Source organism: Camelus bactrianus, chromosome 3, assembly GCF_048773025.1.
Source record: "Camelus bactrianus isolate YW-2024 breed Bactrian camel chromosome 3, ASM4877302v1, whole genome shotgun sequence".
Lineage (NCBI taxonomy): Eukaryota > Metazoa > Chordata > Mammalia > Artiodactyla > Camelidae > Camelus > Camelus bactrianus.
In genome coordinates, this window is record NC_133541.1 from 134,520,261 (window position 1) to 134,546,419 (window position 26,159).

Sequence of the window (26,159 nt, forward strand, 5' to 3'; positions counted from 1 at the left end):
TACAGGTTTGATGACTGCATGTTGAGGAGACTTAGCCGATGTGTGGACTGAATGTTTGCATCCCCTCAAAATCCATATGTCGAAACCCCATCTCCCAGGGTGATGGTATTGCAAGGCGGGGCTTTTGGGAGGTGATTTGTAGGATAAAATGAGGTCATGAGAGTAGAGCCCTCATGAATGGGATTAGTGTTCTTATGCAAGCCCCCAGAGTGCTTGCTTCTCTCTGCTCTCTGGGATATGAAGATATTGGGAAGACAGCCATCTTCGAGCTGGCAATCCTCTCAAGGATACATTGACCTTGAAAGTCTCAGCCTCCAAACCATAAGGAATATGCTGGTTGTTTAAGCCACCCGACACGCGGTAATTTGTTACAGCATCTCAGACTGACGAAGACAGTGGAGAATGCCTCTGAGTTTGGCACTGATTGCCTGGAGAATCCTGAAACCCAGGGAAGTGGGCAGCACAGACGTTTACTCATTTAATCCTGCCAAAACAGTAGGAGATAGAGTCCACATATTCCTCGCTACTTAAAAGGTAAGGAAAAAGAGGCACAAATAATAACAAAGACAACAAAAACAACAATAATTTGTCCAAGATTCACACAGAACCCCCTGGAGGCAGAGTGAGAATTTATACTCAGGCAGGCTGGCCCATGAGCCCCTGCTCATAACTAATAAGTCAGATCACCTTGCTTATGTGGATCAGTTTTTTCAACTGTGATATGAGGATACTGTGTCTAGTAACTTATAATTTCGAAATACATCACTGTAACGGAATCATTAGTCACAGGCCTTACAAACCACAGAAACCTACACATACAAAAATAACTCGTTAGGTCAAGATAACCAAAAACGTTTTTAAATATTATACCTGCTGGGCCTTTGCAATAAAATCTCTTTTTATAATTCTGTCTGGCTACAGAATAACTTCATAATCCTGCATGTTGCTGGTGGCTCCCATGTTGGACAGCACGGGCCTAGAGATTTTAAATTACTTGCCCAGACTCACACAGGAAGCTCGTGGTGGGATCTGAGCTATAGCCTGGGACTTTTACTTCCTATTCAACAAGTCCCTCATGGAAGTTTAGAAGCTTCTCCTTTGGTGCCCAACTGTTTAGCCGTACTTATAACATCTTGTCAGGTGTACCAGCCTGCTCCTGAACATCAGCCAGAACCCACATCTGCTCTATTTTGTCCAGGTAATATCTTCTAGCAACTTCCATTGCATTCTTGGCATCAGTTCTTACCTGGAAGGGTAGTGGCTAGAGGTGGAAATGTGTCCACATGACAGGTTTTCATAAACATAGCAGGAGTGTTCAAGAGAATAAAACGTCAGGAAGATGAGTAGAAGCAGGTCATTTAATATACCAAATGGGTACTTTCAATGTCTGTGTTTCCGAGTCCAGGCTTGTTCTGCTCGTGCATTACAGGCCAATAAATCAGGAGACCAGGTTTTGGGGCAAGAAATAGCGACTTTAATTTGGAAAGCCAGCTCAGAAATGGTAGAAAAATGTCCTGAGGAACCATCACCCCAAGTCAGATTTCAGGCTCTTCTTTTATTAAAAATGGGAATTGGGAATGCTTGGTTGTTGCAAACTTGGTGTATGAATTCTTTGTTGTTAGAATCCTTTGTTCTTGCAGCTCTTCACCTGGGTCACATCCGTGTAAACCTCCAACAAACAAATGTTATTTTCTATTCTGTAACTTGTTATCTTTATGTGAATAGAAAAGTGTTAATATCCTTCAAAGTCAGAGCCTTGAGAATAGGTTCTCCTGTATATTTCAGGCTCTAGGCAACATTGTTTTACAAAAGGTGCAGAACCAACAAGACTAAGCCTAGGAAACAGGGCACAGGGTTAAAGTCAAAGGAATAGATCTAGTATGGAGTCAGATTTTTTCTTTCCTATTTCAGTAGTGCCATGGAGAAGGCAGTTTGGGCAGCTTTTCGTAGGGTCCTGGAGGCTTTCCCTCTCAGCCTCTGTGTGCCTCTGTAGAAAATTCTTCATAGCTATCTAGCCTGCTGGAAAACCACTCCGCCTGTTTTGCCCTGAAGATGTGTTCTGTTTATAACTGATCTCTACTTCTTGGAAAACAACTCAATAAAAACTCAGTTGGATTTCCACCAGCCATGGGCAGGGTTGAGGAATAGCACTTTATTATTTTATAAAAAAAAAAATAAAAGAAATCTTAAAACAGCACTGGGCACATAGGAGAGAGTCAATAAATGCTTCCTGGCTAAAATCAAAATTGATGGCTCAGTGATTCCATGACTGCTGTATTTGCTGAGCTTGCTACTCCTTTGCTCCATTACACATTTTTTTTAACTGAAAAAGAAATACATGCATGTGGTTAAAAAATTCAAACAGAGCACAAAAATACACAAGTGAAAGAAGTTTTCCCTCATCTTCTCTTCTTTCAGCCCTCCCTGGAGATGCCACTGTTTACAATCCTTTGTGTGTTTTGCAGATATGCTATGCACATTCCGACCTATGTATGTAAATTCCTTTAAAGTATTACTTATTTTTAACTTAAAGGGATTTAAAACCTCAAGTGTCTTCTGTCCTGGTAATAGAAAAGAACAAATCTGACTCCATATTAGATCTGTTCCTTTGACTGTAACCCTGTGCTCTGTCTCCTAGGCTTCATCTTGCTTGTAAAACAATGTTGCCTAGAGCCTAAAATATACAGGAGAGCCTATTTTGAAGGCTCTGACCTTTAAGGATATTTAACACTTTTCCATTCATATAAAGATAACAAGTTACATAATAGAAAATAACGTTTGTTTTGTTGGAGGTTTACAGGGATCTGACCCAGTCAGATAGCTGCAAGAACAAAGGATTCTAACAACAAAGAATTCCTACACCAAGAAGATTGCAACAACCAAGCACGTAGGAAAGGAGCCTGAATTCTGACTTGGGGAGATGGTTTTCCAGGACATTAGTTTGCCATCTAGGTCTACAGAAAGTTGCTACTCCATGCCCCAACACCTGGTCTCCCAACTTACTGGCATGTCCTGCATTAAGGAGAATGAATTTGGACTCAGTAACACTCCTATCTTCCTAGCAAGCTGGGCACTGGTATTGAGGGCAGCTATCCCACACCCAGGGACATACTATGTGCCCTTGATGGTTCCCCGAGGGTGGGGTGTGGTTTACCCAGGAAGGATGGGGACTATGCACCAACACTCAGGCAGTATGCTCCTTCTCGGATCTGACCTCGTACCTCCCGCTCCCCGCCAGCACAACACCTGGGACAGTGGAGGTAAGGCAGAGATCTTTCCTGCCTGTGTCCCAGCGTGTAAAAGGGGAATATGTACTCTTTCCAAGGTAGTTCTGAGCGACAACACCTGCGGGTGCTTGGTTCCCAGAGCAAAAGGAAACCCAGCTCCACTTGGGAGCAACGGGTTTGATCCCCATAGGGGTTCTGCAGAGGTCTTTGGTGGAGGGCTGGACCAGGGAGGTAAAATATGAGCTGCGGGCCTTAAAGCGTAAGAGAAGTGTGCAGAGGCAGGACTGTTGCCTCCTTCAGGATGCCCCCAGAGTTAAAACTATTTCTCTCCATCTCTGCTACTCTCCTCCACCCTCCAGATCCCTGCCTTCTCTCTGCTACTCCTGTCCATGTCTCTTCCTCCACTTTTCCCCTTCTCCCGTCCTCCTCCCATCTTCTCTGTCCCTCCCTTCCCCACCTTCTCTCACAGAACTCGGAGAGGATCGCTGGCCCTCCTGCGCATGCGCATTCTTTGCCAGCTGGAACGAGGGTTGGAAGCTCCAGCTCCGAGCCGGGGATCGGCCCCAAAAGCTGCTCAGCTCTTTCGCCCGGTTGGACATTTGCTCCTGCCCCGGCGCCCCGGCCACAGCTGTCCAGGGCCAGGTGTGCACCTGCCGTCTCTCGCCCCAGCCAGGCTCCCGTGTGTCCGTGGCTGGCGTCCCTTTCCCCTCTCCCACCCGCGAGTCCTCTCCTCCCGGGCTGCCTCTCCTCGGCCGCCGGCCCGTCCCCGCCCCTGGGCGGGCTGTGTCCCGGGCGGGCGGGGTCTGCGGACCCGGATGTGTCGGGCGGCTGGGGCTGGGGCTGGCCTCCGAGCGGGGCTACAGCCCGCGTCCCCCCCCGTCTTTCCCTGCCCCGCGACCCCGGGGCTGCCCTCCTCTCCCTTTCCCTCTCCCTGGGGACCAGCTCAGTGGTGTCTGCGCTGCTCCCCCGGCTGAGTGCCTCCGGCTGTAAACCCCAGCTTCTCCTGGTGGAGTCGGGAAAAGGGAGCGTCAGTGCTGAGCGTGCTTCCGTCTCCTCCCTCAGTGTTTCTGCCCCAGGTAAGTACCTTGAACACTTTCACGTGTTATGATGGCGGTGCTTGATGATGTCACTGTTTTTATAGTGAGAGGGATTAAAGTGTTGAAAGCAAGGCTTGGTTCAGTTAAAAATCAGCTGAAGGCATGAGGCTGTGACATCCTCCATCCTTCCCTCTCCCAGGGTGAAACGTGTGACCGTCGATGTTAAAAAAATAGTTACAGTCCCTAACTAGCCCAATCCAGCTAGGGTGTGTTAACAGGAACAGCACCATCAGAGGCTTTGTAGACTCAGGGACATTGCAGTCCTAAAGAGCTCCTGGAAAAATTTGGTTTGTTTTGGTTTTTTTGTTCTTCTTAAATTGTGGGGCAGACTAGTTGTATAGAGGGAAAAATAATTGTCAAGGAATATTTTTTCATTTAACATCATTATTGTGATATTGTTCACACACCATGAAGTCCACCCACATAAATGCTACAATTCAGCAGCTTTAGCATATTCACAGTGGTGCAACCATTAATATTCCAGAACGTTTTCAACACTTCAGAAAGACCAGTGGAAATGAATGACCTATCCACACCTTCCCAGTGCTGGTTCTAAAGAAGTTTCTTGGCTGTTCCTGACCATAAATTATCTTGTTACCCATAAAAAATCTGGTAGGAAATCTAAAGAGAATTGTATTGAATCTGTCTATCAAAGCAAGAAGAATTAATGTCTTTATGGCATAAATTTCTTCTACCCATGAATATATCTCGGACCCTATATTTTCATATTTCCAGAGCCTGGCCCATGGGAAGTCCTTATTAATTGTTGGGTTTGTGAATGATGAGATACATCGTTAGTTGTAACTGAAGCCTTTCACGGAAGAGAAAATAAACTCACTGAAGCCAAGTGACTCTCTGATGGTCAGAAAGAGTGACAGCCAGTGCTGGAGTGATCCAGTGGACTTGGTGTTTGTAACCAGAATTCTCCAGCACCTACAGCTAAGGGGATCAGAGTATTCTTTTATTTTTTCTAAATGGCGTTGCTTTTATTTTTACTTATTTTTTAAAATTATTTTTTATTGAAGTGTAGTCAATTTAGAAGGTCAGTTTCAGATGTACAGCAGAGATTCAGTTATAAACATATGCATATGTATCTACATATGTTTTAGATTGTTTTTAGTACAACTCATTACAAGAAATTGAATATAGTTCCCTGTGCTATATAGTAGGTCCTTGTCATTTATTTTATATTTATTAATGTGTATCTGTTAACCCCCCTTTTCCTGCCTGCTAACCACAGTTTGCTTTCTATGTCCATGAGTTTATTTCTAGCAGCATCGATTTTCCTAGTAATATATGCTGGTTGGCTGCTTTCAGTTTCAGTAATTCCACCTTATCTGTGGGCATTTTCCTTCTGGTGCGCCTGTTTGTGTTTTGCACACGTGATATAAGAGTTGTGTATTTGGGAGAACTCCAGGCCTCGTGTAGTGCCTGGTACAGAGCACCCACTGAGCTGATGCTTGAACTGGGAAAAAAAACAAAGTAAATGTTGGAATTTCCACTATGGTTGAGACTTCCAGGTTTCTATAACCGGTTTAGCCCACCTTAATGTTCGCTGCACCCATACTGGGTAATTTCGTGGAACTTCATGTTATGGTGGTGTAGAGACGGGGCCTTGTATGCTTCTTCTCTTTCCGTTTTCTAAGACTCATTCTCCTGGGCCTTCCAGATCCTCTCCCAGCAGTGCCCAAGGCTGGCTTGGTGCTGCGCTGAGGCAATATTTGTTAATAAGGCCCTTTCCTCATCTCTTCTGAGCCTCCGTTTCCTTCTCTGCACAATGAAGACTTAGACTAGAAAAGTGCTTTTCAGTTTCTTTTAAGCCATGTTTCCTTTGAGAAACAGAAAATACAAATCTCTCCTCCCATTCAACATATACATTTTGACACATCCTCCAAGGAGTGACATAGCTCTTTGTGGAAAATTGAAGTGATTGTGATTCCAGGTGGCACAGAAAAGACTCTTCAGACATTTACTGCAGGGAGAGGGCAGGAAAGGGGCAGTATATCCCACTTTCTAGTGTGAGCACTGGAACAGGGGCTTGGGCTTATATACAGTGTCCGACGTGGCCTCTCTCTAATCTTTTTTTTTTTTTTTGCCTCTCTCTAATCTTGCACAATGTGATAAACTTCTCTCCCTCAGTTTCTTAATGCGTCAAGTTGGGGTGATAACAATTTAAGTCTTTTGTGAAACATTATACACATAAGACATTTGTTTCTCTGTAGAAACAAAACCTGCGAGAGAATCAGGGATTTCTTTAAAAAAAAAAAAATCTTGTCCACAGCTCTCTGTCTGTGTCTATTTTGAAGTTCCTTGAGGGTGAGGGTTGGGTCTAAAGTCCATCGTGGGACAGGTGGCCCATGGGTCTGTGTGCCGCAGATGGCCCCCTCCTCCCCAGGCCTCTTCCTCTCAGTCCAGGATGAGGTTCCCTAGTAGATTTACACAGAGATCTTGTGGAAATGGCTTTTCATTTTATTGTTTCATGAAGAAGGGCTGCCATCATGATCTCTGTGGTCAGGTTTTTGTGACCTGAAGGCTATGCAATTACGTTTTTCTATTTAATAAAAAGAAAAAATTACAAGTACAAAATTAGGCCTATGGTGGTGGCAGGGGCTCTTGAAAGTGGGGACCATTAGCTTTGTTAGCTTCAGGTGCAGGGGCCTCTGGCCATGAGGACACATCATCGTGCTCTGAAGTTGGAGGGACCAGTGGGCTCAGTGGGAATGTTTACTGAGTGTATCTCATGGGCTGGGCATTGACCGATTTGTACTGTGTGTTCCTTATTTGAGACAATGAGCTCATTTAACCTCAATAGCCTCTTTAATAAATTAGACTTTTTAATTTTGAGATATAATGTAGATTCCCATGTAGTTGTAAGAGATAATATGGAGAGGGCCTACGGACTTTTTGCCCAAATTTCTTTAAAGGTTCCATCTTGCAAAGTTGGTTTACAATTCAGTAATGACTCACTAACACTTTGAGGTTTGTGTTATTGCCCTCATTTCTATTCATGATTAAATTGGGGTTAAGATGAGCACACAGGCCTGCCCAGGTCACCCATGGTTAGTGTAGAGTCTGGTGAAACGTGGGCTTGGGATTTCCTGGCAGTATCATTATGATGCTCTGTGGCAGGCAGCAACATTCACTTTGCTTGTTTATTCATTCATTCAACAAGCATTTATTGAGTAAACTCTGTGGGTCAGATGCTATCATAGGTTTATCTGATTCTTCAGCAGTATGGAGAATCCGGTAATGTTTCCTTCTTTTTTTTAATCTGAGAAAATTAGCTCTGAGATGTTATAAACCGCCAAAAGGAAATATAGCTCATAAATGAGGGATAGTAAATTTGTACAGTTCCTTCTTCTTATGCAGGTGGTACCCTAGGCATTTTACATTTGTAAAGTTCCATAATTCAGATATATTCTTGTAAGGCAAGGATTTGTTTTTAATTGAAGTATACTCATGTTTACACTGTTGTCAACTGCAAGGTGTTTTTTTTTTTCCTTGAATTTGGAATTCAAAAAATATTTTTTGAGGGGGGTAAATAGGTTTATTTATTTGTTTCATTTTTTTAAAATGAGGTACTGTGGATTCAACCGAGGACCTCATACATGCTAAGCATGTGCTCTACCACTGAACTGAACTCTCCTCCCCAAAGCAAGTTTTCTTATCAAGTATTCTGCAGCTTAGTAGTTCAAATAAATTGGAGTTGAAATCCAGGTTTTTTGATCCTACTGTGTTTCTTTGCATTATATCCTGCTGAGGTTTGTGGAAGCAGTTCCTTTATTCATTCCTTTATTCAGCAGTTTTGAGCACTGACTTTGCATCAGGGACTGGCTAGGTGCTTGGAAACAGAAAACAAGAAATGACCCTTTCTGCAGAGGTCGGAAGCCTAGACCAAAAGCTGCGTAATGTGATCCGACCTGCGGTAGCCATGTGCAGATGCTGAGGACAAACTGTACCCCCGGCTTTGCTTGGGCTTCCCCTGCCTTCTGACTGGTACACACCAGTTCACCGCAACCCAGTGAGGCCCGCAGCCTGCAGCACAGTATGTACCTCGGTCTCCTCTTCCCTCTCGTCAGGGCCTGCAACATGAACATCCCTGACTACGTGCAGTGTACTTAGGACCACCAGACTCTCCCCGTGGTGGTCCAACCCGTGGGGATCATCTCAGAGGAGAATTTCTTTTGCATCTATAAGCGAATCTCCTTGGTGAGGCAGATCATCCCTTGCGGCTCTCAGTGGGCACTCTGTATCCACTACAGTCAACACTATGCGCCCGAGAATGGGTGGAGCGACTTCGAGACCCACCGCAAGGTCGTGGGCCTTGTCACCATTACCGACTGCCTCTTGGCCAAGACCTTCGAGAAGCTCCACGTGCAGAGGAGCTGTATGGCACCACGGTCTATGACTCTCGGCTCTTTGTCTTTGTGCTGCATGGGGAGGTGGCCGAGCAGCCGCGCACCAACGTGGCCTTCAATTTACGAGGACTGCAGGGTGGTGGAGAAGAGGATCGAGGACTTCACTGAGTCTCTCTTCATCATGCTCAAGTCCAAGTGGCTGGACTGTGCATCCGACAAGACTGGGGACAAGATCCTCCTGCTCTACTTCCTGTTTGAGAAGGAGGACTTTGTGGGATTGGACACAGAGAGCAGAAAAGTCTACCTGGATGCCCGTACACCCTGGCTGTGTGAAGGGTTGCTTCCCTACATCCAGAAAGGGATCAGCAAGGAGGAGGGCTGTCTTGTAGCCAAGGCGTGAGGGAGGTGAAACCCGCCGGTTTTCAGACGTTTAAAAGTGAAACCGCCTTTGTTTCAGAGAAATACTTTTAGGGTTATTATGGACACTTACTCCCGCTTTTCATCCAATTCCCCTGGTGTGACCCCTGGAGTTGCTGTCCAATAGAGTAGCCAAAGCCACTGATGCTAGGAGAGCTGGGCAGGAGGCTGCTCTGAGCTGAGATGTGCTCTAGGTCAAATGCACATCAGACGCTGAGACTTGTCTAGTATAAAGAATGTAAACTATCTTGTTTCTTTTTTATTGATAACATGTCAAAATGATAGTATTTTACATACTGTAGAATAAGTAAGATATGTTCTTAAAATCAGTTTCTACGGTTTTTTTTGGGGGGGTTACATTTTTAAATGTGGCAACTGGGAAACTTTCTTTACATGGCTGTCATTTCATTCCTGTTGGACAGCATGTCCTGGGACAGTCTCATTCCTTTACTTATAGATGTCATGCTGAATCCTGAGACGCAGAATGAGGTGCTGGTTGAGCTGTGGGTGGAGCCAGTGTCTCCTGCCTCCCAGGTCCAGCACCTGCACGGCTCAGGAACTCTCTCCCTGCCTGACATACACCATGCCAATTTAGGACAACAGAAACAGTGCCAGGGGCTTCCAAATTAGCTCCTTACGCAGGGAAAGGCGTTTCACGGAGCATGGGGCACAGCAGGAAAAGATTCGTCCTCTCTTTCTCCCTGTGATTAGGTCAACGGACCCACTTTGCCTTGGAAGTGCAGACGAGCTTTTCTGGGCTGCCTACCCCCCACATTCTGCTCTGTTTCCCTGTGTATCTATCGAGATGTCCCTCGGGAAGAAGAAGGTGAGATGCCTTTGCCGAGAGGTGGTCCCCCCTTGCTGGGGAGAGTGTGGGAATCTGTGCCACCCCGACCTACGGCCTCGGGCCTTGAGTCTGGAGAGGGCTCATGGCATTCCCACAGGTGACGGTCGGAGGGCCTGGCACATGCTGTCGGGCCTGATGTGGAGGAGTTTTTCTGCGATTCTCTGTGAGTCTAAAATCAGATTCTACTTTCTGGTTGTTGGTAAGTTGGAGGAGAAGATGCCAGAGAATTGATAAAAAGAAAGTCCAGACCAGTCCTTTGAGTGACAGGCACAGGGGACCCGAGTCCCACCTGCTTGTGGTGCCTGGCGGTCTCTGGATGAATTTTCATTTCCTCCCCGGACATACATCTATATCTTAAGGAAGGGGCGAGGCTTGTCGTGGCCATGACCTGTACTTGTCCTCACAGGGCCCCGTGATCTACATGGCTTTCTCCCCTTCTGCTCCTTGTAGATGAGCTGGCAGATGTAGTGGCCTGTGCAAAGCTGAGGACACAGTTGCCAGCACCGTGCCACTCCCAGGCTGGCTCCATTCCCGTCACCTGTCACCTCCTGCTCAGTCCCCAGGCGTCAGTGAATGTAGGTGCATCGGTGCAACGTAAGCAGGGACCAACATCTCCCCCTGGACATAATGGTGGGTGAACAGTGGAAGCCTGGAGCCCTGCCCCAGCCCCCTGACCAGTGCCTCCTCTTTTGTCACAGGAGGCACTGGTGACATGTTTGCTCAGCAACTGCTTGGCTCTGAGTCTGCAGACCCACCAGAGAATACCAGCTTGTTTTTGCCTTTTGAAGTCTGTCCTTGGGATTTGGCGGAGTAGCTGGTTGTGTGCTTAGCCCATAGTGGTTGACACTGTCACCATTGTTTACCCAGATTCTTGTGTACCAGGCATGGCTCCCGGCATCAAAATACAGCAGCGCATTAAACCTCCCTCCTGGTGGGTCTGTCTGTTTTGGTACCGTAAGGGCTCAGCCAGCATCTGAACGTCAGTGAGATAACGCGACCAGTGAGCTCGGGTCAAGTAAGTTCTCCTCCAGTCACTTTTACTCCATTGTTTCTTTTACTATTCCACAGTCATTAATTTTTTAAACAATGCTTTGGTGCAGGAACAGAGCCTAATTCTCTCCTGTTACTCTTGGTGGGAGTGAGTAAAACTGTCCAGCTTGAAATGCGACCACACTTTGTAGCTCAAAATCTGTTTATACGCATCTAGGTGAAGTTTAGGTTTGGGGCGCTGACCACGTTGTGGTCCCCCGGCAGCGCCTCTCGCCTCAGGCCCCTGCCTACCCTGCAACAATAGGTGAGGGTGGGTCTCACCGTCCCCTCGTCCCTGTCCTCACCAAACTCACCTAAATTCTTGTAATTGCTGTCAGTTATTTTTGTTCTCATGTGTTTCTAATTTTCGCTGTTCCTCTTTTCCTTTTTCTATTTCCCTTTCTATCTTGTACCGCCCTGTGAGCATGTTGTTGCGTCTGAAAAGTGGACTGTGCACACCCTGCATTGGAAATAGCCAGATTGTCCTCCGTGCTGTCCCCATCGCTTTAAAAAGCAAAAACCTTAACAGTTGCCTTGATCCATATATTATCCTAGTCATCTTTTTATTTTCTAGATTTTTGGAATTTTTGCTTTGTTAGCACATCACCCACTGGTGTTTGATACCTGTTAAAATCCTTGCTTTGAGGAACCAGTTTGGTCCTCCTTATGTTTGGTGACAAATGCGCCCTTATTAAATTTGATTGTTTTGAAGAAGTGAGATGTGAATTGATTTAGGCGGCTGCTGAGGGATTTTTTTCAAGGAGTATTTAAACTTGGAATGTCAAAATCTGCAGCATCTTCCTTGATTCTGGCTTTTCGACAAACGTGCTTGGCACGCGGTTCAGGGCTGTCGCTGTGTGACGTGCGTGACGTAGCTTCCTGGCCGGCGGTCACTGGTGAGAAAGTGGCAGTCTCGGGGGTGAGCAGCTGCAGGGTATGCTGTTGGAAGAAGCAGTCACCGGTTTTTTGTTTTTTGTTTTTTCATTCACCTTCCCGGTGCCATTTAACTTACTTTGCCTTCATAGAGAGGCAGGAGCGGGTCTAAACTCCATGCCACTCTTATTTTCCCTTTACGAGGCTGGTTTTTCTGAGTATCAGAACAACATGGCCTTCTCCTAAGTAGCTGGCTCACTTGGATCTGGTGGACATAGGGACCGCTAAAGGGGACTGTAGCTTCCTCTCTGCTCCATCCGGTGGGCATTCAGAGCCGGGTCTGTGGTTTGCCTCAGCAGCCATGCAGTCCTCCCTGCACCAGCCTTTACTATTAACCCATTATGGCAGTAAATAGCTGACTCCGTGTCTGTCGCAGCTGACGTCCACCACTGACGGCCGTGTAGTTAGTTTGCGGTAGTGAGTCTCCAAAACCCTAGTCAGCTGTGAAGTGACCTTGCATTCTCACCCACACCCTGGTTCATCTCACCCGGGGGAAGGGTTTGGCCACCACCGTCATGCTGGCCAAGAGACCTTGTTTCACCTTTCATGCCTTGGTCCAATTGTGGACACTTCATCCTTCACTGACTTGGTCTCGCTTGAGACAGGCCAGACATTCTGAAAGAGCCCATCACATTCTGGGGGGGAACAGAACACAAGAATTGCAAGTAGGAGTCTAGGCTCTCTGGGTTGGCAAATGCAGGCTGGGATCTGTGAAGGCTGGACTGTGCCCTTCACAGGCCTTTCCCGTGGCTCCCGGGAGCCAAGGGGTCGGAGTGAGAACAGCCTTGCCTGGGTTCCCCCATCTTCATCTGCTCACTGGCAGGTGTGTCTGCTAACTAGGAACTCCCCCAAACCTCGGGCCCTTCAAAGTTCAGACCACAGGAGAACCTTGAGTCCCTTCTCCTGGGCCTCCTTTGTGAGAATCCAGTGCCTTCTGATGTGACCAGCGGCAGGAGATGCCTCCCCCTCCAGGGAGCTCTCTTCGGAGGACTGTGACGCACTGCACCTTGCTGTCAGCTTGTGAGGTTCCATCCGTGGTCCTTGCAGAACCAGACTTGAGACTGGCTTAGCAATAGAAATGACAAGACTGATTCCAGGGCAGGGCCGGGGGGAGGAACAGGGGAAATTGAATGTGACCTCAAACACCTAGGTGGGTTCTGGGTCTGTTACTAAAATCGGGAGCCTGGGAGGTACCTGCCAGGAATCGAACTCTAGAGTAAATGGTGGACATGAGGCATTTTTAAGATTCCATTTGTCATCCAAGTTAGGACTTCAAAGAGGCACTCGGGTCTATGGCCCCGGGGCTCAGGTGAAGGAGCAGGACCACAGATACACGTTGGGAGTCGTCATTCTTAGCTGGTGTTCACAGCCGTGCAGGTGGATGAGCTCATCTCGAGAGGTGCAGACTGAGGCTGAGGCGGGTCAGGGCTGTGCCTGTGTTGGAGGAAAGCCCAGACCATGCAGCTTTGGCGTGTCACTCAGTGGCGTTTGGGATTTTCAGAGCAATGGCATTTATCCTTAAGGGTCTTGGGGGTGGGCAGGGCCACCCAGGAAGAAATCTGAATGGAGGGTTGTGGCCACGCGTGCGCATCTGGGGATGAAGCAGTGGCTGCATGTTCCAGGAGGGGAACCTCTTCGGAAGCTGGAGTCGGAGTGGGGAGTGTTGAGAATATAGTCACACTCACCTGTGAGGGAGGGACAGAGGCCTAGGGAGTCTCCACCCTAGCGGACTCTCTTTCCCACGAACAAAAGGCCAGCAGACAGAAGATTTGAGGTGAGAAGGAGCCAAAGTGGAGAATGGTGGTTGGACAGTTCTGGAATTGTCTCCCTGCAAAATAGAGTTAAAAAAACCCAGACTCTTAAGAACATTGATAGTGACGTTGGAGGAGATAGTTCTTTTTCTGGCGTCCTAAGGGTAAGACATGTATCCGGGGATACACAGAAGAATCGGGCAGTCTGGTCAGGGGCTTGACCCTTACCAGGGGGAACAGGGCAAGTTCAAAGGGGGAGAAGGGCAGCAGAGGGAATCTAGCCAGGTCTCGTGTCAGGTAGCAGTCGGCCTCACTACTTGCGTGTTGCATTCACATCCGTGCCTCCCAGGTGGGCGGTGGCAGCCCCCTTTTGCAGATTGGGAAACCTTCTCAGAGGGGTTAAGGAATTGGTCCATTTCGCGGCTAGTAAATGCTGTAGCAGGATTCAAGCAGGGCCTTGTCAGACTTCAAGGGCATGTTCTCTCTACTAATTCCGGTACCTCCATGTTGTACCTGGATTGGTGAATTGGGTCAGTATTGGAGCCTTTCACAAAAAGTACGATTTAAGTGCCTCAGGACTCTTTCCCAAATCTCAGTGTTCTTTAATTGTTCAGAAGCACCGCAGTGCTTTTCGCCCCACAGAGGTAAGGTCTTACTCTTTTGACGATGACGTGGTTGCAAATGACGTACAGGTGCAAAACCAGACTTAGCAGCTTCTGAAGGGAAACTCTCCAGTTCTCCCTTGATAGGCTTTCTTCCACGGGATGTAACCTGCTGCACCGTAGGTCTGAGCTTTCTTTATGGAGTGAGGGTTTGATATCCAAAGTTAGCAAATAAAGGTCAGATGGAGAAATTCGACGTTAACAATTTATTTTGGGGTTTCATTAGACAAGATGCACTATCGCTTAATGGCCCATATAACGTAAGTAATTGAGTACAGAACATTGCATTCCTTACTTTCTAATGAGAGCTGTCTTGCATCGTAATGTTGTCTGCTTTGGAACTTCAGCTGAACCAGTAGGGCACCTGTCAGTGTGTTGGTGTGATTGCATTTACACAGTGCATGTAATCTGGGCTTCCTCTGCCCAAAACACTCCAGTGCAGAATCATAGGCTGTAGCCATCACTTAGTTATACAAATACTTCTACAACTATATGATACAAAAAAAAAAAAAAACAAAGAGAGAGAGAGAGAGAGATTGCCTTTATCAAATTTCCTTTGATTTTAACTGCAAACTGTTGTTGAGCAGCTCTGGTTTACTTTGGATATGAATATGTACATTTCTTTGCATGTAACTTGTATTTTAGACTAGAACACCAACCTCTTGCTTTCCATGAGCCACAAAAATCATAGCCAAATGACATACGTATTAAACATTTTATTCTTTTCTTCTGAGACAGAATCCTTGAATCTGGGACTTGGGTGTGATTTTGCTTTTTGCTCTTCCCACCCCTCTGATCGTCCCACTCCTTTTTCCCACGTGGCCTCCAAGAGGTCATGGTCTCCGAGGAGCAGGTGGACAAACACCAGTTGGTCGCCAAGCAGTCCTGCTGTAGAGGGAGCCCAGCCAAGAGCTAAAGGACATCATCAGAGAGGGCTTCCTTGAAGAAATGGGCTCTACATTCAGTTATGAGGACAGAGTAAGAGTCAGCCAGGAGAAGGAATCAAGAGGGTGACTCAGGTTGCAGGAGCAGCCCGAGTAGAGGCCTGGAGGCTTGTGGGGTGGGGACTCGGGGAGAGTGAACTGTGTGGTCCAGGGTGGAGTGTGCCCCTGCTTGGGAGGACACTGGAGTGGGCCTAGGGATGGAGGGCTTAGGAGGAGCTTGGTTTTTTACTAGAATTGACACAGAAGAGGCAGTGAATGGTGTCAGCAGAAATTGACCCTCAGGAGAGGTACTCCTGGTTTTGCTTCTGATGTTCTACAGAAAGAAGGGGTCGGGGTGGGCGAGAGCAGCTCTGCCCGTCCCTTTGAGACCCACCCCTTCATTCATTTATTCATAACACATGCAATTCTGAGTGTCCAGGGGAGAGAGGGTGGACTCACAGTAGTAAGCAAAATGTATTGCTTCTTGAGAGTTTAGCATTGTCAGAAGTTGTCTTAGCGTAGAATGTTCTAGGAACACAGCAGGGGCACCTAACCCAAAGTGTAGAGGTTCGAGGGAAGGAAGGCTCCCTTGACAAACAGTCAAAATGGGCTTGGAGGCAAGTGGGAAGTAGCAGCAGTTCAGGGGGAGCCTGAGGTCATTGGGGACCTGGGTACTGAGGTGAGGCTGGGCGAGCAGGGTCGGGGGTGGGGCTAGAACTCCACCAGGAAGCCTCTGAAGGGTTTGAAGTGGGGGTAATGTAATCAAATTTGTGCTTTGGGAAGGCTGTCCTGGCTCCGTGTGTGTGTGTGTGTGTGTTTGTGTGTGTGTGTGTGTGTATGTGTGTGTGTGTTTTTGTGTGTGTGTGTGTGAAGCAGGGAAGAGGGGGAAAGTGCCACCAACTGGGAGGGTCATTAGAAGACCATTGACAGGCTTGGGGGCCACCAGTGGGAGAGGGGCGTCGGGGCTGCTTGGTGACGGCAGGGGCAGTGTGGATGCCGGATTTCCTCATGGGGAGAGCTTATTAACGGGGACCCCCTAGCGGCACCTTGTGGCTGGAAGAAAACGGATGCAACCAGGTGGACTTTTCTCTTCTTCCCTGCATTGTGTGATGATCTTAGCTCAGCCAACATTTGGAAGAGAAGAGCTAAGTTTCAGGGTAGCACAGGACATTGTTGAGCTCGTTCGAGAGAGATATGATAGGATTTAGTCTTGTGTTGAGATCTGCATGTTAACTTAGCTAGAAACGTCCCGTCTTTTGGATTTCCATAGGGGTATTTATTCTTGATAAAGATTGCTTTCTTGGTGAGAGGAAATTTAATACAGCTGCTGTGTTTCTCAAAAAAAATCTTATCTTTTAAGAAATTTAAAATTCAAAAGAATAGCAAAATTTAAAAATGATAAAGTAAGGCTTTGGTGTAGTTTCTTTGGTTTCTGAGTTAATGTAGAGTTAGAGCCTTTGCATTACTTAAATAGCACATCCTTGTCAGTATTTAAAGAGCTGTTAGTGAGCGCCCCAGGCCCCACTTCTCAAATCATCATTAAATCTTGCTCTGAAATAGTGAAGTCATAAAGGTCTTGTTGGCAGAAGCCAAATAGTTGGTTTATAATTTGCAGCATAGCACCCTTTATAAAATAATAATAGGTTCAAAATTAAGAAAGTGGAAAATAATTGATTTTTTTAAAGCTGAAACATAATCTTTCTTGTGTTAATGTTGCAACTGGAAATTTCGAAAAGAAAAATCCTACTGTAATATCATCTACGTGGAATACATATATGTCTATCACGTTTGCAATGTATCTGGCCAGTGGTTTTTGAAGTCAGGACCATTCCAGCTGAGTTACTGGCAGTGATGGTTGCTGGTTTTCAATGGAAGACCCTAAATTTGCCTTCTTAGCTTTATTCTTTTCTTTTCTGTTCTCTCTCTCTCTTTTTTTTTTTTTTTTTTTTTTTGTATTGAGAGGGCTCAGTAGTGCTTTGCAAGCATGATTTTGGGGCAATTTGGGGGCAGATATCGTGCACAAGCAGTGAGATATTTCCATGCATTTTACATTCCGGACATCACCATGGAACATGTGGGGGTTTGTGCCTGCAGGCCGGGATGCTGCAGGACTCCCTGGTCCATCACCTTTATGTCTTGGAGCTGCTCCAGTCAGTGAATGACTTTCTGTGTCTTGGAGGTAAGGTGATCTGATGCAGATGATCAGATGTGTAATTAAGTACTGTTACTTGAAATAGAAAACCTATCAAAAATGGCTCTAAAATACAGGATGAGGGAGGAGAATTGGCTGAGCTGCTTGCATGGGGAATATTCTCAGGTGACTCCCTCATTGTGTCTCCTGTCACTCCCCCCTGAGCCCTGCACGGCAGTCATCGTGAAGCAAGCATGCACTTTCTCAGAAACGCGCTGAATTTCCTTGTGCCTCTGTTTGTTGGCTTTTTTTTTTTTGAAAGCACATCTTGCCCTTTGCTTAAATGCCATCCCTGCCTAGTCACCTCATACACTCATTCGTCTGGAGCTCGTCCATACATAGCTGCTGAATGGATGAACAGAATGTAGTATCTCCATGTAGTGGAACATTATTCAGACGTAAAAGTGAATAAAAAAGAAAAAATAAATAAAGGGGAATATGAAAAAGGCCACCTGCTCTGGGAAGTCCACACTGACTGCTCAACCCGCCCTTTTCCCTTTGAAACCCAATCACTTATGCTCCTCTCTACTCTTTTTGATAGTACTTACCACCTTCTAATAAACTTTAACACTTTCAAAAAAAAAAAAAAGAGAGATGCTGATACCACTTCAACCTGGACGAGCCTTGATAACAGCACTTTAAGTGAAAGGAACCAGACACAAACGGCCACATATTGTTGAATTCAGTGATCTGAAATGCCCAGAATAGGCACATGCAGAGGCAGAGGGCAGGTGATGGTTGCAAGGGGTTGGGTGGAGGGGGGTTGGGGAGTGATTGCTAGTGGCATGGGTGTTCTTATGGGATGATGAAGTGTTCTGGAAATAGATGGTGGTGAGGGCTGCACAACCGTGAGTGTGCAGAAGACTGCTGAGCGCTGTCTCTGGGAGTGCCTGTGGTTGGGGCGGCTTTATTTTGTTCTCATCCGTGAAGAGTCATCTTGTGCTGAGGCCATTCTACTCCTGTGAGTGGTGAGGGTCAGAGACTTTGCAGAGTCATGTGTTATTTTCCCACTTGTTGAGTGTAGGCAAAAAAGGTTTAAGCCTGAGAAATTGCTCCATCTGCAGAAACGTCTTTTAGGTTTGCATGGTGTAAAATTCTTGAGAGCTTTTTAATAGTTGAGGACAGCCTGTGGGGGGGAAACAGCCCGTGAATCCTGGGTGAGTCCCGGAAGAACTGCGCTTCCCTCCCTGACACGGGTGGGGATTTCACCCCCGTTCAGGCATTGAAGGGCCCAGACCCGAGAGCGGAGTTGACAATCGTGAATATTTACATGTATCCGCTGCTTCATCTTGGATATTAATTTCAAGCTGAGTCAGTATGTGGCGGCAGCCTCATCCTACGTCAGGAATCTATAGTATCTGCTCTTTGAGGTGAAGACCTGACAGACTTGATTATTTAACAGTCTCCCTTGAATTGATATGTCAGATTCCTTTGTCAATAATAGAACAGCAGAATTATAGACGTCCTTTATTGCCGATGTGACCTGGAGCAGGTTTAGTCTCTGTGCCTCAGTGGCCTTATCTTCGGTTGGGGAAGATGATAACAGTGCTTCCCTCAGAGGGTTTGGTGAGGGGGGAGTGAGAAGCAGAAAGGGAGGACTTACACGTGATGCTCATGAATGACCGAATTTAGTGCTCCCAGCCTGGTGAGGCCTCAGGGTCAAAGATGGCAGAACAGACCATTCGTAGCCGGAGCTCGATCCGTGTTGGCAGCTGTTATGATTAGAATCACCCCTGTGGGTTATCAGGCAGTTTTAAGACTTGGTAATATGAATTCATGAATAATGTTAAAAGATTAGACAACTCAGATCCGGTTTACATAGTTCTCAAGATTTCCTGTGAGAAATGGATAATTTTTTCCCCATCTTAAATCTGAGTTGATTCTCTAAAAAAGTTCTGCATTCCTCCACCTTTTTGAGTTAATTCTCCATTTCTTAAAAAAAAAGTTTTTAAATGGAGTTACTGGTGTCTGAACTGAGGGCCGCATGCATGCTGAGCACATACTCTCTGAAGTGAGGTATAATCTCCCCCCTGATTTTTTTTAAACTTTACTTTCTTTGTATGCAGTGGTTAGTGACCTCTAATTCTTTTTCTGGAGACTTGTCCATGAACCTGTAAATCTATAATTAGTGGACAAAATTTGATTTATTAAAAAAATCAATGGAACATTCTGCAATCCATTCAAAAGGAAATGCTCATTGACATAAAATGTTTCTCCTTTATGGTGATTTCTAATTTTTGGTCTGCCTTAACTTATTAAAAGTAATCCTCATCATCATAATGACCAAGCTTGCTCTGAGTGGACACTTACCTAAGGCTAAAATGCTTTCCTCATGTTTTAATTCATAGCAGGTGTTTAAGGGTAGGTATCAGTGTCTCCTTTTCTGCAGCTGAGGGGTTGAGAGATGGGGCAGCTTGTCCCAAATCTCACTCAGCTGGCGCTGGCAGGCTCAGGGCTGGAACCCAGGCTGCACAGGATGCATTCTCAATGGCTCCTCTGATCAGCCCCAAGTTGAGTGGTTTCCCGAACTCCTGTGAGTCCATAAATGAACGATTTTAGCGATCTCAGCTTCATGAAGCCTTCAAAGGAGAGACACCAGTGAGAATGTTAGACAGAGTGGCATAAATTAAAATTGTACATTTTCACAAATGTTGCTTTCTCAGGCAATGAGTTAAAAACTTTATATTTTTTTATTTTAGTGCTCTGTAAACACTAAAATCAAAACATTAAAAATGATTATAGTGCAAAATTGGAGTGGGCTTTGAAAGTCCAACCATTGCTAATTATGTTGCTTGTTTTTCTCTAGTGGTGCTTATTGACAGAAAAATTTACAAAGACTGAATTAGTTCTATGTAGTCTTAGTATGGAGGAAAGTTTTGTCAGTGAATATTGTAAGTAAAATCTTTACTCTTTTCTTTCCTGATGATGAATATGTAAGTTGTTTTCATGGCTTAAGTACATTTCCTCATTTGTGAAATTTGAGTGATGCCCTTTACCTTGTTTGACTGTGAGAGGTGGACGCCTTGTATATGAAGCACCCAAGAGCTGCTTATAAAAATATGCTGTCACAAGGACAGATTGTTTAGAAGGATCAACTCTGAATACTAAAGAGGGTGGCTTGTTTCTGATGCATATTCAATATGCATATTTATGAATATATGAATATGGCTTAAAGTAATAAGGATTCAGGGTTTTGTGTGTGTGTGTGCAGTATGAAGTTGTAATGAAATCTTTATCATTCTAGTGAGACAGGGACTAGTTAAATCACCTTAAGCAGACGGCCTTGAATATTATTTACACAGAATGTGTGTTGTTACAACTCAGAATTCATGTTGCCGTGTAACCATCCACTCAGACATTTAAATTCGTAGGAATCAGACCAGAAACATTAAGTTTAGAAAAATCTACATTGATCACTTTCAGGGAATAAGCTTCTCTCTTTTGTGATTAAAGAAAATTTTGATTTATTTTTCTGCAGTCTTATTAGGTTTTAAAATATCAAAACATTGATTTGACATGTCACTTTTTTTAATAGAATAAAGCTCATGCTGTTTTAATGTGCAAATAAATGTTTTTGAATTTCAATACCCTTGTATGCTTTCCTGGCTCTTTGAGAAGTATTTTGCAAGATACCTAGATTAATTACTGTTGGAAAAATACAGACGTGAATTTTATGAATATAGGCCTAGTACAGATCTGTTGGTTTTTGCTACAGTGCAAGACATGAGGCCTAGGAGAGATTTGCTGCTGATTGCCAGGAGGACAGATCCCAGATCTCAGTCTCCCCTCCTGTAAAATGAAGTGGCTGGACTGGATTCTTTCCTCTACTAAGAAGTTTCCATGAGCCTGTGTCTTTTGTTTATATTCAGGAGTATTAGCAATGTCAGATTAAATACTGAATACACCTCCCTTCCCCGAAGCAAAGTGCACTATGTGCTACATAAGATTTAATTATCTGATTCTTCTTTCTGATCCAACAGGCAATTTTTGTGTTGCATCTTTCCCAGCAACCTGGAAGGTGTTTTTAGCCATAGGTGGTGCTGTTGCACCTTCTAACAGTCTTAATATTCCTTTTGCAAAAGAAGGTTTAACAAATGTTATTTTGTTTTGATTCCGTTGCTTAGTGCTTCAGAATAGCACAATGTCCATTATGTCTGTCTACCTGGAAAAATTCTGCTTATGTCTTAGGCTTATTCTGTCATCTCGCTGTGAACATTTCAGACTTGCTGTGCAAGCAATGGCAAAATGGGTCTTTTCTTCCAGTGTTAGCAACCAGTGAGCCGGAATTTTATAAAGCAGCTAAGAGCGGCCTCTGGAGCACCTTAAAGCTGGAAAGTGTACTGAGTTCCCTGAGTATTGACCCAGCAGCTGTGTATCATTTTTTGGGAGGTGATTTTGTACATATAAGAAGGGGTGTAGTTTTTTGTCTTGGGTTTGCGTGCACGTGCTGCCACTGAGCCACGTGAGCCTGAGTCAGTTTGCTCTGAGTTATTCCCTCGTCTGTGAGATGGGGACGCTCGTATCTGCTTTGCAGAATTGTGAGAATTAGAAATTATGTAAATTGTTTAGCACAGTGGGAATGTCAAAGGGCTCATAAAGTTTAGCTCCTGTTTTGTATGAAGCCATCATTTTACAGTCTTTGGCAGTTACTAAGAAACAGGAAAATAAGAAAAGCTGGTTTTATGCTGAAAGATATTTGAGGAGGTTCCATAGTTCCTATACCCATAATTTAGCATCAGCAGGGTCAGGACAGTTACACAGTCGCCTTGAACCAATGTTAAGCCACAGAATTTTTTGTTACTTCATATATATTGGGGCTTAAGGGGACCCAATACCTATACACATGTTTTCTCCAGCAGCCAACTGAGAGATGACACAGAAGAACAGGCAGGCGATAAATGTCTCCTGTATTACTGATGAAGCCACGTTCTCCATGAAATTCAGGGCTGTGGGAAAATGCGTGTCATGATACTGTGCCCCAGAACTAGAGACTCATGCAGTCCCAGTTAGCTCTGGGCCACAGTGAGCCTTCCCTTAAGAGGATCTGCCCCATCATGCACAGGACTGCCCTGCCATGGAGCTGAGCATCCCGGGTGCTTCCCAATGGTGGCCAACACTGGAGGGAAAGGTAAGGTTTCATATGCCCTGCTTGTCGATCCGGACTCACACCTCAATCTGTTAGTGTGAGGAGGGCTAGGCGTTGTCCAGGGGTCAGGGGTGTGAAGGGAAAAACACTCTCCATGGACCAGATTGTGGAGGAGGCATCCCTTCCTTCAGTTTAAACAGGTGGTGGGATGCAACAGAAGGGTGCTCCCCAAGATTTTATAAGAGGGGAAATAAGGATTTCCTTTGGGACTCAGACTAGCCATGAATCACAGAAGATGATTAGAAGGGAGATTTGTAAATCACTTTCTTATTAAATTCACATTTGTTGAGCACCAAAAATGTGCTACATTCTTTTCTGAGCGTTTTACAGAAATGAATCCTTCAATCTTCACAAGTGAGTAAGGAAGGTTTGATAGTTATCCCAGGTTTACAATGTGGAAATTGAGGCACGGAGCGAGTAAGTAAGTTGGCCAAAGTCACAGAGCTAGTAAGTGACAGAGCTGGTATTTAAACCCTGGCTGTCTGGTTTCCAGGCTCCCAGGGATGGGCTTTGGGTGTTTAGAGGTATCTGCATCCCTGGATCTCTGTACCTCTGTGCATCTCTTAGCCCAGAAAGGACAGGGAAAGGAGAGATACACAGGTGCTCACAGTCGTGTCTCAGCCACAGTCCACGGACAGTGCACTGTGATTGGCGTTAAATGTCTTCTGGGCAGCAGATCTTTTCGTATAACAGAAATTTAGTCCATTGAGTTAATCTAGAAACCCTTCCTGCTCTGCTTCTGTCAACTCTTGTCATGTGACTGCCTGCCTGTGATTGGGCTGTTGAGGAGAATCTGTACTCATGGTTGAACTCTGATATTTCAGTCTGGTTTGTAGTTTCACATCTCCTGTTACATTAATAAATTAAATTTCTGGTTTTCTTGCATCAGTCTCTCATGAGTTTGGTTAATTTGAAACCAGTCCATGGGAGCCCAGGGGTGCTGACGGTATATTTTCTGAGCACGTTGTGGCACTTCTACCTGTGCGGACCTGCGTGGAAGATTTCTGCACAGCAATGACCCAGGCACTCAGCTATAACCGCTGGGCGTGCTTGCTGTTAAATAGTACATTATTCCCAAAACAGGGACCTGGCTGATCTGGTGGTCTGCTTTGTAATGAAGATATCTAAAGAATTTATCTTGTTCCCCTCTCCCCATGTCTCCCCTAAAGGTAAACTAAGCCTTTTTACTCATTGCGGATTCTACAATCTCTGCCTCATCCCATCTTTCACGAAGTTCCTCCTTACTATCACACAACTGTTAAAGACTATTTCCTTTGATTATACACAATAAATATGGGAGCATTTGAGAGGTTCTTGGAGTTGGCTCCCTAATCCCTCTCGCTTTATTTCCTTTTTCCACAGTCTTGAGTAATTCATTCCATGTTGGTAAGACTTTTGCCAGCCAGAACCCACAGTTCCAGGTGAGAAGGATGCAGACTTTATCTCTCCTACCCGAGGGAGATAGAGAAGAGAATTGAGGTCTGCTCCCCCGTGGTCCCTTTCTGCCCCAGGGCCACTCATGTTCACCTGCAGCCTTCTGGCCTCTGCTCAGAAGGCCTCTGTCCCAGGACTGACTGCAGCCTTTTCTTCCCTTGTCTATATTTCCTGTGCCTTTCAGAAGTTGGTCTCTTCTCTGCAATTCAACCCTGGAAGATGTGATGGTGGTCAGCGAGCTGGTGGGCAGTCATTTGGTGACTCCCAGGAGCCATGATGATTCCCCTGAGTCTCTCATTCGGGGTTACAAAACTGTCGAGCACCGAAGGAAGCCCATTCACGTGAGGTCAACACAACATCACATCACTTTCATTTTGTTTTTGAATTTTCAGTGGAGAAAGTATTTTTAGGAAACTGTTCCAGATTTTCGGCCGCCTGCTTTCTTCACCATTATTTCCTTGTTGGCTCTGGCGCTTGTTTAAAGAACAAGGTTACTTCTCTGGTCATTTGTAGCAGTCGGGCTTGCCGAATCCTTGATCTGCATTTGAAGCAGAATGCTTCTTCGTGATGTCAAACTGATTTTCCTTGTCATGTCTTAATAATTTGTGTACACTCATCAACTGTTTCAAGTGAAATGCTCTTTTCCAATTTCGGTTAACTCACATTTGCTGAACTCCTGCTTTCATGCTGAGGGCAGTTTCTTCTTCCTGTAATAAAATTTAGCAATTTGCATTTACTATGGGAAGGTAACTGGCTGGAGGTGCTTTTGTTCTTACCAGTTTTAATAACAATTCACCCATTAAAATGTACGGCGGTTTTTACTCTATGCCCAGAATTGTTCATCCCAGTCAATCTTAGAAAATTTTCATACCCCCAACAGGAAGCCCCTTACGCATATGCAGACATTCCCATCTTCCCCATCCTCCCACAGCCCCAGAAAGCCACTTTTCTCTCTCTGTGGATTTGCCTGTGCTGGAAATTTCATGTAAATCTAGTTACTTCATGTAAGTGGAACCATCTATTGTGACTGACTTCTTTCACACTGAGTAACGTTTTCAATATTTGTCCAAGTTGTGGCCTGGGTCAGTACTCTATGCCTTGCTATTGCTGAATAATATTCCACTGTATGGCTGGGCCCCTCTGTTTACCCATTCATCACGTGATAGACATTTGTGTTGTTTCTGCTTTTTGGCTGTGATGAGTAATGGCGCCGTGAATATTCCTGTAGGAGTTTTTATATGAACATTTGTTTTCAGTTCTCTTACGTGTGTGCTCAGGAAGCAAAATTGCCTGGTCATTCAGAAACCAAATGTTCAACTCTCTAAGGACCTGCCAGGCGTTTTTCCAAAGTGGCCAGGCTGTGTTACATCCTCACCAGCAACGGCTGCGACCTCTGCATCTTCTGTGTCCTCATTAGTGCTTGTTACTCTTTTTTTGATTATAACCTATTGTAGTGAGTGTGAAGCGGTTTCTCCTAGTGGTTTTGACTTGATTTCCCTTACAGCTAATGATATTGAACATCGTTTCTTCGTGCTTATTGGCCATTTGTATATTTTCCTTGAAAAATATTTTTCAGATCCTCTATTCATTTTTTAATTGAGTTGCCTTTTTATTGTTGAGTTGTAGGAGGTACTTTTATTTTTTTTTATAGATACAAATTCCTTATCAGATAAATGATTTGAAAAAATTTTCTCCTGTGTGTTGTTTTTTCACTTTCTGTATGGTGTCATTTGAAGCAAAGTTTTTAATTTTGATGAACTCCAATTTATCTCTGTTTTCTTTTTTCCTTGTGCTTTTGTGGTAATATTTAATATCTGAGGTATTTTATTTAACCTTTTATATATAAAATAACTTAATTATTAGGACCGTTCTAGGAGACGGGTGCTGTTGTTGTCCCCAGTCTACGGATAGGAGACTGAGATTCAGAAAGTTTCACTGACATATCAGTGTCAAAGCTACACAGTGCTGTTGGAATTCAGACCCTCATGTTTGTCCCAAGTATCTGTGATCCTCACCACCATGCTCCACTCCTTCCTGGAACCGTTAATGATAAAGCCTTTACTTTTTTGATTTCTTGTTAGTTTTTGTTTTTCTCATTGGGGCCTCATCTCCTCATTTCCTTAAAGAGATCAGTGTAGGTTTAT

At 45.0% G+C, this 26,159-nt stretch overlaps 1 long non-coding RNA gene across 1 annotated transcript in view; it reads left to right on the forward strand.

Moving 5' to 3' along the window:
• The first annotated feature begins 366 nt into the window (after positions 1-366).
• Positions 367-26,159, forward strand: part of LOC141577150 (uncharacterized) — a 115,468-nt gene continuing 89,675 nt past the window's right edge. Inside the window, exons 1-2 of the long non-coding RNA XR_012505783.1 lie at positions 367-534; positions 3,587-4,303. This is a non-coding gene — a long non-coding RNA (uncharacterized LOC141577150). The remainder of the gene's footprint in view (positions 535-3,586; positions 4,304-26,159) is intronic.